The sequence below is a fragment of the Oncorhynchus masou genome, chromosome 25 (assembly GCF_036934945.1).
Source record: "Oncorhynchus masou masou isolate Uvic2021 chromosome 25, UVic_Omas_1.1, whole genome shotgun sequence".
Taxonomy (NCBI): Eukaryota; Metazoa; Chordata; class Actinopteri; order Salmoniformes; family Salmonidae; genus Oncorhynchus; species Oncorhynchus masou.
Window position 1 is genome coordinate 16,740,515 of NC_088236.1, and position 19,166 is coordinate 16,759,680.

Below are 19,166 nucleotides of genomic sequence, written 5' to 3' on the forward strand. Positions count from 1 at the left end.
AGGGGGCAGCAGGGTAGCCTAGTGGTTTTGCAACTGAATGGTTTTACAAATCTGGCGCTCTGCCCCTGATCAGGCAGTTAACCCACTGTTCCTAGGCCGTCATTGAAAATAAGAATTTGTTCTTAACTGACTTGCCTAATAATATAAAAATTAAAATGTTGAATGAAAAACATTCCCATTTTAAACAAGATATTTTCACACGAAAAGATGCTCGACTATGCGTATGATTGACAGCTTTGGAAATAAAACAATCTGACATTTCCAAAACTGCAAAGATATTATCTGTGAGTGCCACAAAACTGATGTTACAGGCAAAACCCAGATAAAAATCCAACCAGGAAGTCTATCATATTTTGAAAGCCCTGCATGCCAATGACTCATATGGCTGTGAATGAGCTACGAATGAGCTTACGTTTTCCACGTATTCCCCAAGGACAAAACGTATTTTTAATTTATGATTATAGCATGTGGTCACATGGTGTCTCCCGCAGAAAATCTTGCGTAAAATACTAAGGTAGCCATTTTTCCAATCGCTTCTTTTGAGAAACCAATTGCCTCGACAAATATATTACCCAAAATATATGTTAAAAACACCTTGAGGATCAATCCTAAACAACGTTTGTTGTGTTTCTGTATATATTATGGAGCAAATTTTGAAAAAAGTTTGGCGTTATAGTTGTAGCATCTTCCGGTCGATTTCTCAGCCAAGCATGATGAAGAAACGGGAGTTATTTCGCCTACAAAAATAATATTTTTGCAAAAAGGAACATTTGCTATCTAACTGGGAGTCTCCTGAGTGAAAGCATCTGACGTTCTTCAAAGGTAAATTATTTAATTTGGTTGCTTTTCTTATTTTCGTGAAAATGTTGCCTGCTGCCAGCAGAGCCGAGCATAGCATTATGCCATGATAAACTTACACAAATGCTTGTCTAGCGTTGGCTGCAACGCATATTTTGAAAATCTGAGATGACAGTGTTGTTAACAAAAGGCTTGTGTTTGAATATATGTATTTCATTTTATTTGCGATTTTCATGAATAGGAAAGGGGTATTCTAGGGGTATATATGTCCACTGCGTTATGCTAATGCATTTGAGGCTATGATTACGATCCCGGATCTGAGATTGCTCGTCGCAAGAGGTTAATTTTTGCTTTTTGAATAACTTCCTTTGAATGAATGTTTCAATAAGACTTGTAGTAACACTGCTAGCTTTGGTAACTGTTTTGAATTCCAAGCACAAATAGGACACAAGAAAATGAATTAATCAAACGAACACATGCATTTTTTATTGTGGCAAGACCTCAGTGAGATTTGAACCTGTGATTTTCTGTTTCCTATCCACAAAATGAATCCACAGCACCACCAGGATGGAGAGAGCATGCAAACTTTTTAAACTCATACAAAGCTGTTCATTTTAGTCTATTGAAACAGACACCATTTCAAAGGATACAAGGACTCATTAAGATAAGGTGAGGCCATTAGTGGGTGCGGCCAACACACCTGAACACACTTAACAACACACGATGCTGAGAACAGAATGTATTTGTTTTTCGATAACATTCTTAGAACGTTCTTTTTTTCATGTACCTCTTTATGGAAAGTTGTCTTAATGTTCTGAGAATATGACTTTAGACCACAAGAAAACCATGAGAAAATTATAAACCTGTAGGAAAAGTTATGCTGAAGTATTGAAATTCACACAGCAGAATGTTATTTCTTAATGTTTTCAGGACAATTTGAGAACTTTACTTTCAATTGAACCAAGATGAAACCTGGTGGAAAAGTTATGCTGAAGTATGGAATTTAAGAAACTATGTTTCTTAACATTTTCTGAACTATTTGAGAACATTCCCAATATCAAACCAGTTGGAGAACGTTCTTAGAACATTACCAAAAATGTTTTTGGAAATGTAACCATGTTTGATCTTTTAGGGAATGTTCTCTTCATGTGATGAGGTACCAATAAAATATTGATATTTTGTCAAATTCCTTAAATATGTTGGAATGTTCCAAAGCCAAGGAACTACCTTGCACCATTCCCAGACATTGTGGGAAGTTTGTATGCAAAATGACCATAGGACAACCATACTCTCACCAAGCTCTAAGAAACATGTGGCTCTCAGCACGTTATGTGCTAGCTGGGTCCTCACATTACCAATAGCAGCTTTGATGTGATGGATGCCATTGGATTGTATCTGCTCTTTCATCAACATGAAATACTTGGGTCCTTCCACCAATTCTGTCTCTTTGGGGGAAGTTTAACTTGGTCCAAAAAAGGTTGTATTTCATCTCATTTTAACACTCTGTCATAAAGAGCACATGTTCAACTTCATAAAAAAAAGTTTGCCCATCTCGAGGATAGCATGACAGAATAACGGCTACTAAAATAACACACCAATTAGCTCATCTGACAAGGATAATGAAAAAAAAATTGAATTGAAAAACAGTAAAAATCCTACACCGGTTAGCTCCTCTGACTTCCATGACCACCAATTAAGTTTCTACACTGGAAATGTAAAAAATGTAATGAGAAGTCACAATAATATCTCTCCGTCTGCCTCTCCCCTACTTGACAGGACAACTAATCATCTTCAGAAGAGTCAGAGTTGGAGTCAGCTGTTTTTGTACGTAGTGGGCCATGACTGAAAATGGACCAATGAGAAAATTAGTAAAGGACAAAGCCTAATTATTTAACTAAACACCCAGCTTAGTCCCCCAGACTTCCTCCCAGACTTCCCCTAGACTTCCTCCTAGACCTCCTCCCAGACCTCCTCCTAGACCACCTCCCAGACCTCCTCCTAGACCTCCTCCCAGACCTCCCCCTAGACCTCCTCCCAGACCACCACACATACCTCCTCCTAGACATCCTCCTAGACCTCCTCCCAGACCTCCCCCTAGACCTCCTCCCAGACCACCACACATACCTCCTCCTAGACATCCTCCTAGACCTCCTCCCAGACCACCACACATACCTCCTCCTAGACATCCTCCTAGACCTCCTAGACCTCCTCCCAGATCCTCCTAGACCTCCTCCCAGACCTCCCCCTAGACCTCCTCCCAGACCACCACACATACCTCCTCCTAGACATCCTCCTAGACCTCCTCCCAGACCTCCTCCCAGATCTCCTCCCCGACCTCCCGTTCGAAAGTCAGAGTAATGCTTCTTCTGACCTGCTCATCTCATAGTTCTGACTGGAAACCTGGAGATTAACTCCACATTAACTTCATTGTAATGAGTTTCTGTTTTGTTCTGCTCCGCTAAATCTCTTAAGTAAAGGCCAGTGACCCCGTGCCTTTGTAGATGAACGTAGTCACTCCTTGACACACGGTCATGATTAACATAGTTACACCTTATGACACACAGTCATGCCCCTACTGATTACCAAATGTCTAGAGTCTGACTTAAAAAAAACACTTTGACACTTAACCTACTAATAGGGGGTAAGAAATATATTGGTGACCATCATGTTCTCAGGAATTACATTTGTTACAGTAGGTAGATGTGTTAAAAAGTGTGTGTTTGTGTAACTGTGGTCAAAGTCCTGTTCACAGCTTAGCTTCCTCCACTATCCGACTGCCCCATACTGGGCTCGAACCAGTGATGCTCTGCTTCGTAACACACGTGACCACGCTCCGTTGTGGAGTGAGCTTACGGTACATTCTTGCACACGGACGCACACACACACTCTCAGCTCCTCTTTTATGAACCATGAAGGCTTTCGCTTCACTTTATACATCTGTGCCTCCAGTGGAATCCATCCACAAAACATTTGTTGTTTCTTTCTCTGGGAAATTAGGTTTGGTTAGAGTGCTTTTTGAAAGGGTGGAAATAAACGCAGGGTTTGAATGTTAAGCGCCAGCCCTTTCCTCTAGAGACGACTACTTGTCCTTAATAGGCATTTTGTTTTGAATTTCAATTCGATGGAAAAGCTTCATTCCTCTGAATAATATGAACAGAGACAGAGTTCCTTGGAGGGCTCGCCATTTCTCTACTTCACAGGCTACAGGATAAAGCAGCGTTGTGTGTGTGTGTTTGTGTGTACCCCATGCTCAAGGATGAAAAGATGTTCTAATAAACATTCAACAATGACCTCTATTGTACCAAGTGAAATATACAGTGAAGCCGAAAAGGCCGACCTCGGCTTTCGCGCAATAAAACCAGCAATGGAAACATCAGATCTGATTTTGTCATCACATGATTAAGTCCAGATGTGTTGTCTTCTACATACGTTAAAAAATCATATACTTTCAAGGCACAGGAATGTGTTTTTCCTCATTCTAGGCTGGTATGTACTCTTTCACCAGAGTCTTACAGCAGACTCTGTTGCTTGTCACTGTGGTCCCTTGTGACCTGTGTTTAAAGACGGGGTCTCATCAGCCCAGCAACCGCTGGCTTCACTGCACATGACCCCACGCACCCTGAAAGCATGCACGCACGCACGCACGCACACGCCACACACACACGCACACACCACACACACACACACACACACACACACACACCCCACCATCATACACAAGCCAGTCATGAGACAGAACAGTGCTAACAGACTCACAAACACACACTTCAAGATTGAGCCCTAGGGAGAAGTAGGGATATTGAGAAAGAGAGGGATCCTTTCTTTGCTGGGGCTTCGTTAGAAAATACATTATTTATATAAATGGGACTTCCTGGTTGAAATAAAGGTTGAATAAAGACAGTCCTCTCTACACACAGTGCTGTACACACACATTGAGTGCTGTGGAGACAAAGAGTTCAGTCTATCTCCTGTTTCATCACATCTCGACTCAAGCTCCAATCAGGGCAGATCTCTCAAGGCCCTCAGCTGTCAGCAGCCTCATGCCTGCTTTTAGGTGTGTCTGTGTCTCTGTGTGTGTTTGTTTTGGTGTGTAACAGTGTCTTATGCTATGAATGGTGCTTTGAGATGATCTTTCAGTCATACTTTATTTGGATAGTCCAGATTTTCATGCTCTCAACTATCTGTTGATAAGCAGCTGCTTGCTCATGTTAGGGTTAGCTGGGGTTAGTAGATGGTTGAAATATTATTTTATTTTTTATTTTACTTAACCAGATAAGTCAGTTAAGATCAAATTCTTATTTTCAATGAAGGCCTATCCCGGCCAAACCCTCACCCGGACGATGCTGGGCAAATTGTGCGCTGCCCTATGGGACTCCCAATCACGGCCGGTTGTGATACAGCCTGGAATAGAAACAGAGTCTGTAGTGACGCCTTAGACCGCTGCGCCAATCGGGAGCCATCTTAGTCTATACCGTTCTTTAATTACATAGTGTCATGACTTGGCCCTTTCTGGGTATAGATCATGCCTTCCCCCTCACTCACTATCTCCTACACCCAGGTTCTGTTATCTCAGGTCGCAAAATCTTGTTTAAAATGAATGAGTAAAGATGAAACTATTTGTGAAATGATGTGATGTTAAACCTTTAATGTGAGAGAATTGTATTCCCTTTAAAGTTGAGCTAAGTCATTGACCGGCCCCCGTGAGCACAGACATGATCAGGCGTCATAGAACCGCCTTTTCTACTGTTACGAATTAAAGCCCCTCCTAAGAACATCCTCTTCAGACTGAGCAAACCCACAGCGTGAGCTGTGATTGCGAATTGTTTAGACCACGCATACCTTGTATAAGCTGAGGTGGCACAGGTTTGAGTACCAAAGCTAGAAAACTATACCAAGTGGAGCATTGGCTACACGGCTGGAAATGGTTCAACTCTGAGACTATCGAATCCTTCAGAATAAGAGCAAATCTTAGATACTAATTACTAGTCTGCAACTAGAAATTATGTAAACCTGACAACCGCTGAAACATCGATTCTATGAGAACATTTCTGAATGGTACTATGAAGTACCCATTCTAACCATTAAATACTTAAATGCTCTTCATGGAAACCAAAAGAGAGAAAGAGACTTGGATGAACTCTCCAGCAGAGAGACCAGATTCCAACAGAGATGATCACGATAACACATGGGTGTAAATATATATTGACTGCAATTATTCCCGAATGAGTGAGCGTTCATGTGAAAAGGATTAGCATTTCAATTAATATAATTACCAACTGTGTGTAGTGATCCCTTTTGTCTTTTCCACTTCTTTCTCAGTCCACACCCACTTCCCTTTGTCCACCAAGCCGTCATATCTGCTTAGCCCACTAGGGAATCTTCCCTGTCCCGTGTTAGTAACCAATATCTACTGTGTTGTTTGTTTATGCATTTCTGGGATTATTTAGTTAGTTAGTAAATCACTGATTTAGCCAATTGGTGTATGGATGATTCATAGTAAAGGCTGGTTCGTGCAGAAAACCAACAAGTTACAACATTTGGAATGAGACTGAAGTGAGTTAAAGAATAATTCATTAATAGAAGACTAGTTGATCACATATTAAAATATCTGAAGAGTTATATTTGGAAAATTATAACTTTCTAATCTGGAGATTTTCAGTGGTGCCTGACACCCTGGTGGATTACATTTACGTGATTAGTTTAATCATGTAATAATAATTACAGAGAATTGATTTGGGAAAATAACAGTCTTCACTTTAATGATGCCAAAGACACGACAATTAATAGACAATATGTCTGTGTGATATGGTACAAAGCAACAGGTTAGGTTAGTCCTAAAACATCTATAACACACCGATAACACACTTATGTGACGACCCTCCCACTTTGTCTGCCGTATTCTTTCTCTTTCCTCTTGTTTTCCTTATTTAGGATGTTGGTGGGCGGAGCCGGGAGGGTTGTCAGCATAACGGGACACACTTGGGCCCGGGTGTGTCCCGGAATAAATACACCTTTTTCCCATTCATTTAAGGAGACTCTTTCCATGCAGACACACTGTTTTATTTTGGTTGTGGCATTTTTTTGTGCCCGTTTGTTTGCATTGGCACCTTTCAACACCCGTCATTATCAAAACTATGCACACAACCACTCACTTCACTACTGACTACATACACCATTGTTTATTGTATATAGGTTACTTCAGTCATTCAATATATTTTTGATATTCCTATTCTTCATGTTGTCTCCCTTTTTGTTATGGGCTCTAGCTGGTTCGTGACAAGTGGGGGCTCATCCGGGATTTTGAAGGCATGTTTCTCACGTTGTGGTGCGAGTCATCCGTGATCATAAGGTTGGTTCCTAGACATTTTGGCATATAGCACTTTGTTATATTACTAGTGTTAGGCTAACTGGTATGAGTATTTTGATTTGGAGAAAATGTGGAGTTATTGTTCAATAAACTCTGTAGGTGCTTTGTTTGCATCTTTTGTTACAGCTTGTTTGAGTTGTGATGTTTGGTAGTCCCAGTGTTGGTTGCGTTTGTTTGTTTGGTAAGCTTGCCACTGCAGTGGATAGTTGGTTGTGCTGCGTTGGAGAAAGTTGTCACGCCCTGGTCGAAATATATTGTGTTTGTCTTTATTTATTTGTTCAGGCCAGGGTGTGACATGGGTTTATTGTGGTGTGTTTTGTCTTGGGGTTTTGTTAGGTATTGGGTGTGTGGTTTAGTGGGGGTAATCTAGCATAGTCTATGGCTGTCTGGAGTGGTTCTCAATCAGAGGCAGGTGTTGATCGCTGTCTCTGATTGGGAACCATATTTAGGCAGCCATATTCTTTGAGTATTTCGTGGGTGATTGTTCCTGTCTCTGTGTTTGTTGTCACCAGATAGGCTGTATAGGTTTTCACGTTCCGTTTGTTGTCTTTGTATTGTTCGTTTTTCATCGTCATTAAACATGTCTCAAAAATACCACCCTGCATTTTGGTCCGCTTCTCCTTCACCAGACGAGAAATGTTACAGAATCACCCACCACAACGGGACCAAGTGGCGTGGTAATAGGCAACAGCAACAGCAGGAGCAACAAAGAGCGGAATGGACATGGGAGGACGAATTTTACGGAGATGGACCTTGGGATCAGCCTGGAGAATATCGCCGCCCCAAAGAAGAACTGGAGGCGGCGAGAGCTGAGAGGCGCCGGTATGAGGAGGCAGCACGGCGACGCGGATGGAAGCCCGAGAGTCAGCCCCAAAAATTTATTGGGGGGCTCAGGGGGAGTGTGGCAGAGTCAGGAGTCAGACCTGAGCCAACTCTCCCTGTTTATCGTGAGGAGCCAAGGAGGAGACCAGAACCAGAGCCGGTGTTGGAGGTGAGCGAAGCAGAGACTGTGAAGGAGTTAATGGGGAAATTGGAGGAGAGCGTAATGAGGGAGTTGCTGTGTTGGTGCTTTAAGCATGGAATTCGCCAGACGGAGCGTGTCGGGGATTTGATGGCACCTGGGTCAGCGCTCCATACTCGTCCTGAGGTGCGTGTTAGTCGGCTGGTGAAGATGGTGCCAGCCTCACGCACCAGTCCTCCTGTGCACCTCCCTAGCCTTGCACGTCCTGTGCCAGCACTGCTCTCAAGATCTCCAGTACGCCTTCACGGTCTAGCCCATCCAGTGCCACCTCCACACACCCTCCGGTGGCAGGTCCCGCACCAGGCTTCCTGTGCGTGTCCTCGGCCCAGTACCACCAGTGCAAGCACCACGCATCAGGCCTTGAGTGCGGCTCGCCACTCCAGCGCTGCCGGAGCCTTCCTCCTCTCCTGCGCTGCCGGAGTATCCCGCCTGTTTAGCGCTGCCAGAGCCTTCCGCCTCTACAGCGCTGACGGAGTCTCCTGCCTGTTTAGCGCAGCCAGAGCTGCCAGTCTGCATGGAGCAGCCAGAGCTGCCAGTCTGCATGGAGCAGCCAGAGCTGCCAGTCTGCATGGAGCAGCCAGAGCTGTCAGTCTGCATGGAGCAGCCAGACCTGTCAGTCTGCATGGAGCTGCCAGTCTGCATGGAGCAGCCAGACCTGTCAGTCTGCATGGAGCTGTCAGTCTGCATGGAGCTGTCAGTCTGCATGGAGCAGCCAGAGCTGCCAGTCTGCAAGGAGCTGCCAGTCTGCAAGGAGCTGCCAGTCTGCAAGGAGCTGCCAGTCTGCAAGGAGCTGCCAGAGCTGCCAGTCTGCATGGAGCAGCCAGAGCTGCCAGTCTGCAAGAAGCCGCCAGAGCTGCCAGTCTGCAAGAAGCCACCAGAGCTGCCAGTCTGCATTGAGCAGCCAGAGCTGCCAGTCAGCATGGAGCAGCCAGAGCCGTCAGTCTGCCAGATCCGCCACTCAGCCAGGACCTGCCAGAACCGCCAGCCAGCCAGGATCTGCCGGATCCAACTACCTGCCTGAGCTTCCTCTCAGTGCTGGGCTTCCCCTCAGTGCCGGGCTTCCCCTCAGTGCCGAGCTTCCCCTCAGTGCCGAGCTTCCCCTCAGTGCCGAGCTTCCCCTCAGTGCCGAGCTTCCCCTCAGTGCCGAGCTGCCCCTCAGTGCCGAGCTGCCCCTCAGTCCCGAGCTGCCCCTCAGTCCCGAGCTGCCCATCAGTCCAGTGGTGTCCTGGGTGAGGACTACTAGGCCATGGTCGGCGGCGAGGGTGGACTATCCAGGACGCAAAGAGGAGGGACTAAGACATTGATAGATTGGGGTCCACGTCCTGCGCCAGGGCCGCCACCATGGACAGACGCCCACCCGGACCCTCCCCTATTGTTTTGATGTGCGTCCGGGAGTCCGCACCTTAGGGGAGGGGGAGGGGGGTTCTGTCACGCCCAGGTCGAAATATATTGTGTTTGTCTTTATTTATTTGGTCAGGCCAGGGCGTGACATGGGTTTATTGTGTTGTGTTTTGTTAGGTATTGGGTGTGTGGTTTAGTGGGGGTAATCTAGCATAGTCTATGGCTGTCTGAAGTGGTTCTCAATCAGAGGCAGGTGTTTATCGTTTTCTCTGATTGGGAACCATATTTAGGCAGCCATATTCTTTGAGTATTTCGTGGGTGATTGTTCCTGTCTCTGTGTTTGTTGTCACCAGATAGGCTGTATAGGTTTTCACGTTCCGTTTGTTGTCTTTGTATTGTTCGTTTTTCATCGTCATTAAACATGTCTCAAAAATACCACGCTGCATTTTGGTCCTCTTCTCCTTCACCAGACGAGAACCGTTACAAAAGTAGATGGGTCAGTTTCCCGGCCCCTGCCCAGGCTGGAAACTCTTGCTCTACTCGCTGTTGGGACATCGGTCTGAGGTGAGTACATTCTGCTGTGTACCTCAATGGGAGATTTGGGTAGAGTAGTGTCATTTGATACCCAGAGCTATAGCCTTTCTTTTCCCCTGTTACACACCAGGCAGGTCCGAGATACTGTTGTGAAGAAGTTTAAAGCCGGATTTGGATACAAAAAGATTTCCCAAGCTTTAAACATCCCAAGGAGCACTGTGCAAGCGATAATATTGAAATGGAAGGAGTATCAGACCACTGCAAATCTACCAAGACCTGGCCGTCCCTCTAAACTTTCAGCTCATACAAGGAGAAGACTGTTCAGAGATGCAGCCAAGAGGCCCATGATCACTCTGGATGAACTGCAGAGATCTACAGCTGAGGTGGGGGACTCTGTCCATAGGACAACAATCAGTCGTATATTGCACAAATCTGGTCTTTATGGAAGAGTGGCAAGAAGAAAGTCATTTCTTAAAGATATCCATACAAAGGGTTGTTTAAAGTTTGCCACAAGCCACCTGGGAGACACACCAAACATGTGGAAGAAGGTGCTCTGGTCAGATGAAACCAAAATTGAACTTTTTGGCAACAATGCAAAACGTTGTGTTTGGCGTAAAAGCAACACAGCTCATCACCCTGAACACACCATACCCACTGTCAAACATGGTGGTGGCAGCATCATGGTTTGGGCCTGCTTTTCTTCAGCAGGGACAGGGAATATGGTTAAAATTGATGGGAAGATGGATGGAGCCAAATACAGGACCATTCTGGAAGAAAACCTGATGGAATCTGCAAAAGACCTGAGACTGGGACGGAGATTTGTCTTCCAACAAGACAATGATCCAAAACATAAAGCAAAATCTACAATGGAATGGTTCAAAATAAACATATCCAGGTTAGAATGGCCAAGTCAAAGTCCAGACCTGAATCCAATCAATAATCTGTGGAAAGAAGTGAAAACTGCTGTTCACAAATGCTCTCCATCCAACCTCACTGAGCTCGAGCTGTTTTGCAAGGAGGAATGGGAAAAAATGTCAGTCTCTCGATGTGCAAAACTGATAGAGACATACCCCAAGCGACTTACAGCTGTAATCGCAGCAAAAGGTGGCGCTACCAAGTATTAACTTAAGGGGGCTGAATAATTTTGCACGCCCAATTTTTCACTTTTTGATTTGTTAAAAAAGTTTGAAATATCCAATAAATGTCGTTCCACTTCATGATTGTGTCCCACTTGTTGTTGATTCTTCACAAAAAATACAGTTTTATATCTTTATATTTGAAGCCTGAAATGTGGCAAAAGGTTGCAAAGTTCAAGGGGCTGAATACTTTCATAAGGCACTGTATCTCATCTCTTTCCTGTGGTGCCCGTGTGATTGGTGTTTCCCTTGTTGTGGTCCGGTCTGGTGTACTCAGCAGAGGGGAAGAGCGAGATCCTTTTTTTGGTATTTATTTTAGTATTTATTGGCGTCTAATGTAGACAATTTCATTCACTTTCCATCAGAGGAACTGTTAGAATTATGTACTAAAGAACAGCTGTTGAAGATCGCTGATCACTACAAGGTTGAAATTAGTGATAAACATTTAAAAAAAATTCTGTTAGGTTGATATTGAACGCCAATCTGATGGAGAGTGGTATTCTTGAAGTGTCCACGTTTATCATGGATTTATCAGTGGTGACAGTGTTTCCTAGTCTCAGTGCAGTGGGCAGCTGGGAGCTGGTACTCTTATTCTCCATGGACTTTACAGTGTCCCAAAATTTTTTGGAACAGGATGCAGATTTCTGTTTGAAAAAGCTAGCCTTTGCTTTCCTAACTGACTGTGTGTATTGGTTCCTGACTTCCCTGAAAAGTTGCATATTGCGGGGACTATTTGATCCTAGTGCAGTATGCAAAAGGGTGTTGGTCAAGGGCAGTCAAGTCTGGAGTGAACCAAGGGCTGTATCTGTTCTTAGTTTAAACATTTTTGAAAGGGGCATGCTTATTTAAGATGGTGAGGAAAGCACTTTTAAAGAATAACCAGGCATCCTCTACTGACGGGATGAGGTCAATATCCTTCTAGGATACCAGGGCCAGGTCGATAGAAAGGCCTACTCGCAGAAGTGTTTTAGGGTGCGTTTGACAGTGATGAGGGGTGGTCGTTTGACCAATAACGGATGCAGGCAATGAGGCAGTGATCGCTGTGATCCTAGTTGAAAACAGCAGAGGTCTATTTGGAGGGCAAGTTGGTCAGGATGATCTCTACGAGTGTGCCCATGTTTACGGATTTGGGGTTGTACCTGGTAGGTTCCTTGATCATTTGTGTGAGATTGGGGGCATCTAGCTTAGATTGTAGGAAGGCAGGGGTGTTAAACATATCCCAATTTAGGTCACATAGCAGTACGAACTCTGACGATGGATGGGGGCAATCAATTCACATATGATGTCCAGGGCAGAGCTGGGAGCTGAGGGGGTCTATAACAAGTGGCAACAGTGAGGGACTTATTTCCGGAGAGATGGAACATTAAAAGTAGAAGCTCAAACAGTTTGGGCATAGACCTAGATAGCCTGCAGAGTTCTGTCATACTATCTCTACAGTAGATTGCAATTCCGCCCCCTTCAGCAGTTCAGTCTTGATGGAAAAAGTTGTAATTGGGGATAGAAATGTCAGACTTTTGGTGGCATTCCTATACCAGGGGCCCGGGGGTGTCCCTGGATGAATACACCTCTGCCCCATTCATTGAGGAGACTCCATTCAGACACTGTTTGATTTTGGTTGTGGCACTTTTGTGACCATTTTGTTTATTTGCGTTGGTAACTTTCAACACCCCTCTTTCTCACATCCATGCACGCAACCACTCACATACACTACTGACTACACACACCATTGTTTATTGTATATTGGTTACTTCAGTTATTAAATATTTTTGCTTGATTCTTTATCTCCATGTTGTCTCCCTTTTTGTGACAAGTCGGTCCGTGACACTTATAACGCACCTATAGCGCACCTATAACGCACCTATAATAGACCTAGAATACACCTATAATACATCTATAATACATCTATAATTCACCTATAATACACCTAGAATACACCTATAATACATCTATAATACATCTATAATTCACCTATAATACACCTGTAATACACCTATAATACACCTATAATACACCTATAACACACCTATAATACACCTATAATACATTTATAATACACCTATAATATACCTATAATACATTTATAATACACCTATAATACACCTATAATACACCTATAACACACCTATAATACACCTATAATACATCTATAATACATATATAATACATCTATAATGCTTTTATAATACATATATAATACATCTATAATACACCTATAATACATCTATAATACTTTTATAATACACCTAAAATAAATATATAATACATCTATAATACATCTATAATACATCTATAATACTTCTATAATATTCCTATAATACAACACTCAATGCAGTGAAGAAACAAGATAAAATGTCACACCCTAAAGTTAAAGGATGGACAGAAGGAATATGTATTAAATGAGTGTGACTCCTGTTGGTTTTGACTGTGTTATTCCAAGTGTTATTCCTAGTGCTTGGCTTGAGATTGTGTGAGTGGTGAAACCATTTCCATGATAAGGTTTCTGTTTCATGATCGCTATTTAAGAGAAATCAATTGAACAACAGAAACTGTTTTCCATTTGAACCTGCCTATGTTCCTATAGCATAGAGAAAGTCATAGATAGGTCAATTCCGAGCCATCTGCATACCAGACTCCGGGTAAATCCCTATAATTTTGAGATCGGTCATCACTAGATAGTCATGTTGGAAAGGACAAAATAAATATTGTAAGAACTGATGAATAAGTAGGACAACCTTTTTTTCCTTACTTTAAGGGGTTATGGTCAGGGGTTAAGGGTAAATGTTAGGGTTAGTGGTTGAAATGTGGGTATGTGGTGAGAAAGTACTGTACCAACTGCTCTAACATGGCCAGGTAGTGGAGACTGGCTTGTTGGGCCGGTTTCCTGCTCAGAGATAAAGGCCTTTAGGACTGTTAACATCAAAACATGAAAGCCCCATTACTATGGAAGGCATTGCCACACATTCCTATAGATCCATCTATAGATGTTATTAAAAGATCTATACTTTATGTGGGGTGTCAAACTACAATCCTAAAGGGCCCCAGCATCTTTTGGCTGTCACCTCTCCCTCTGGGAGTTCATTGATCACTTGCCACTGATTGCATACATGAACATATTAGTCATTTAGCAGACACTTATCCAGCGTGACTTACAGTTAGTGCATTAATCTTAACTGTAACTAGGGGGCAGTATTTTCATTTTTGGATAGAAAACGTTCCCGTTTTAGACAAGATATTTTGTCACGAAAAGATGCTCGACTAAGATTTTGTAGGAAGATTTATGTCCACTGCGTTATGCTAATTAGTTTGAGGCTATGATTACGCTCCCAGATCCGGGATTGATAACCGCAAGAATTAAGATAGCTAGGTGAGACTTCCACATACTGTACAGTGCTTTCAGAAAGTATTCACACCCTTGAATTTTACCACATTTTGTTGTGTTACAGCCTGATTTTAAAAAGTATTTTTTTGTCATGGGTCAACACACAATACCCCATAATGTTAAAGTAAAATTATGTTTTTCGAAATTTGTAAACATTTTTTTAGAAATTAAAGCTGAATGTCTTGAGTCAATAAACATCCAACCCTTTGATATGGGAAGCCTAAATAAGTTCAGGAGTAAGAATGTGCTTAACAAGTCACATAATACGTTGCATGGAGTCACTCTGTGTGCAATAATAGTGTTTAGCATGACTGTTGAATGACATCTCTGTACCACACACGTTATCTCTAAGGTCCCTCAGTCAAGCAGTGAATTTCAAACACAGATTCAATCACCAAGACCAGGGAAGTTTTCCAATGCCTCACAAAGAAGGGCACCTACTGTATTGGTAGATGGGTAAAAAAAGCAGACAGTGAATATCCGTTTGAGCATGGTGAAGTTATTAATTATACTTTGGATGGTGTATCAATCCACCCAGTCACCTCATATAAACAGGTTTCCGTCCTAAGTCAGGGAAATACGCAGGGATTTCACCATGAGGCCAATGGTACCAGTGGTGGAAAAAGTACCCAAATGTCATATTTGAGTAAAAGTATAGATACCCTAATAGATAGTTACTCAAGTAAAAGTGAAAGCCAGGCAGTAAGTAAACTATTACTTGAGTAAAAGTCAAAGTATTTGGTTTTTAATATACTTAAGTATCAAAAGTAAAATTATAAATCATTTAAAAGTGCTTATATTAAGCATAGCGGACGACACCATTTTCTTGTTTTAAAAATGTATGGATAGCCAGGGCCACACTCAGACATTCAGACATTATTTACAAGAGATGCATTTGTCTTTAGTGAGTCCACCAGGCCAGAGGCTGTTGGGATGAATGTGTGAATTGTGAATTGGACCATTGGACCATTTGCCTGTCCTGCTAAGCATTCAAAATGTGACAAGTACTTTTGGTTGTCAGGGAAAATGTATGGGGTAAAAATAGCAATCTTTTCTTTGGGAATGTAGTGAAGTAAAAGTAAAAGTTGTCAAAAATACAAATAGTAAAGTAACAGATGCCCCCAAAATCTACTTAAGTAGTACTTTAAAGTATTTTACTTAAGTACTTTACACCACTGATGGTGACTTTAGAATAGGTACATAGTTTAATGGCTGTGGTAGGAGAAAACTGAGGATGGATCAACAACATTGTAGTTACTCCTTAATATTAACATAATTGACGAAGGAAAAGAAGGAATCCTGTACAGAATAAAATTATTCCAAAACATATATCTTGTTTGTAATGAAACACTAAAGTAATACTGCAAAACATTTTGGGGAAAAAAGAATGGCCAAATGTTGCACAATCCAGGTGTGGAAAGTTCTTGGAGACTTACCCATAAAGACTCATAGCTGTAATCGCTGCAAAGGTGCTTCTACAAAGTTTTGACTCAGGGGTGTGAATACTTATGTAAAAACTAAAAACATGTTTTCACTTTGTCATTAGAGAACTTTGGGTGAGAGAAAGACATTTTTAATCCATTTTGAACTCTGTAACATAACGAAATGTGGAATAAGTCAAGGGGTATATGAGTACTTTCTGAAGGCACTGTAACTCAGTCATAGCAAGTACATGTTCCTCACTAAATTTGCTATTAGCAAAGTCAGTGCTAGTAGGGGGAACTATTTGTTAAGGAATGTGGCTGTTTTTTCTGAATGTTTGTTGTGCTGTATTTTATTATTATTTTTTATCAGATTTTGATTTGATTTTGTCTATGAATTATATAAACAAGGCTCCCTTCCGAAAGAGACCCTGGTTTCAATGGTGAATAAAATGTTTCCAGGTAATGTAATAACAACATGTCTTCTGGCAACGTTCTTTCAACATCAGGCAAATGTTTTATACAAACATGTATAATCATCAGCACAATTTAACAGTTTTTGTGTTATTAGAACTTTTTGGGAGACCTAATGAATGTTTTCAGAACATTCACAGAACCAATATTGGTTTGCTGGGTACACATCTGGTTTCTAGATTATAAATTAAAAAGAAAGAATGAAAGCCTTTCTGTGGAACTTAGAGCCCACTGTGTTAGATTTTTACATGTTCAATATGGCACCACGATATTATCCACATGTCTGTGCTGTGTGTATAGACCTGAATGCTATAGTTCAGGTAGATTGCATCACTTCTTCATGTCTTTGCAGCCTAGCCCACTCCATGTAACGATATGTTTTTATTCCAGTTCATAAATACATGTATTAGCTGAATAGATCAACTCATTGCCCACAACATATATTTTAAGCAATATTTATTGTAGCTTAGCGCCCATCGGAATGCTTGCTTATGATATTTATGTTGCGTGTGGCGTAAAATCCATACCATTTAAATTAACTTGAGAGGTGTGGAAATGTGTGTGTGTGTGTGTGTGTGTGTGTGTCTGTGTGTGTGTGTGTGTGTGTCATGTTAAGCTCATAGGCGGTTAGTCTTGCAAACTACCAGCTGTCGCCTGACCATCTAGTTTAGTCTAGTCCAGGTATTCCCAAACTGGGGTACGTGCAATGCTTTTGGGGGTACGCCAAATAACAAAAAAATTAATATTTACATTTTCAAAAGGTATATTTATATTTTCCAACGAGGCTATACATTTGGGCAAGATTTTTCTCGCCTAAGTAGCCTCGTTTCACTGCCAAAAATAAAACGAAACCATCCAGTGTTCAGCAAAATAACAACACGAAATAACAACACACCCGTTACCCTCTCGCTGGAAACCTTCTCTCTTGTGCAGACATTTAGAAGCGAAACATGACAATTTGAAAAATAAGCGACTGGAGTTTTTTGAGGAAGAATAAAGACGACTTTCGAGTAGTAAGACATGTAAAAAGCAACAGATACCATTAATAAGAAGGGGCTTGAGCTACCGAGTGGCTAGGACAGGCAAACCCCATACTATTGTGGAGGACTTAATTCTTCCTGCTGCTGCGCATATGGCTGGGACAATGCTGGGGGAAATAAAAAAAAAAAAAAACGATACAAACAATGCCTTCTGTTTCACGGCGCATCAGTGGCATGGCAGGAGATGCCTTGCAACAATTGCTGCTTCGCATACAAGCCACTGAATCATTTGCGTTACTGTTGGATGAGTCAACAGACATGGCAGGCATGGCACAGCTCCTGGTATATGTCTGTTACGTTTATGGGGGGTCAATTAAGGAAGACATCCTCTTCTGCAATCCGCTGGAAACCAGGGGAACATGAGAGGATGTTTTTAAAGTACTGGACAGGTTTGTGACATCAAATGGACTTTGGTGGTCAAGATGTGTTGGTATCTGTACTGATGACGCAAATGCCATGACAGGGAGACATAGTGGAGTGATAACATGCATGCAAGCAGTTGCTCCCAATGCCGCTTGGGTACACTGCAGCATCCACAGAGAGTCTCTTGCTGCCAAGGGAATGCCTGACAGCTTGAAAGACGGTTTGGACACTACAGTGAAAATGGTTAACTTTATTAAAGCAAGGCCCCTGAACTCTCATGTATTTTCTGTACTATGCAATGATATGGGCAGTGATCATGTAATGGATTTACAACATAAAGTTCGTTATCAAGGGTCAAAGTATAGTATAGACACATTTTCTAGAATTGAGAGATAAGCTGTTGCGCCTTCTTCAACACACTTCTGTGTGGGTGGACCATTTCAATTTGTCTGTGATGTGTACGCCGTGGGTGCTCCTTCTGCTGTTTCCTGAAGTCCACGCTCATCTCCTTTGTTTTGTTGATGCTGAGTGAGAGGTTATTTTCCTGGCACTCACTCCCAGAGCCCTCACCTCCCTCTCTGTAGGCTGTCTCGTCATATTTGGTAATCAAGCCTACTACTGTTGTGTCGTCTGACTCTTATGCTGTTTTGTCATTGATTTTCATAAGAAGAATAAAAGTATTAGATGCATAGATTGCTATTAGATGCATAGATTTTGCAAGTTGCCACATTGTCATTTCCAGTTTAGCAGGTTGTGTGTGTGTGTGTTTGTGTGTGGGTTTGTGTGTGAGTGTATGTGTATGTGCTCGTCTGTGCATGTGTTTGTATGTGTTTGATTAGGCTGATAGTCATGAGGTCAGTAGCATGCTGTCTGTACAGGCCAGAGTTGAGACAACGGGTCTCATAGGAACCCTTTTTAGACAATATGAATTAACACACACACGTTCTGTGATGCATAGCTCAGTAATAAGCCTCTTTCACTACTCTGTCACGAGAGACGAGGACCAGAGGAAGAGACCAAACAGGGCAACTTCATAATCCCCTCAAAACTCTACTTTCTCCATCCTCTCCTCTTTCTACCCCTCTATTCTTTACCTTCCTTGTCTGCCATCTCTTCGTGTTGCTCTCGCCTCCTCGTTTCTCTTTCCTCTCTGATATTCTCACTCTTTGTCCTTCCTCTCTCTGCTCACTCATTTCCCCAAGCCTCATTTTTTTCCTAATTTCTATATTTTCTCCTAGTCTTTCGCTCTCCTTCCTTTCTCCTTTCTTTAGATCTCTCTCCTTTTCTTGACC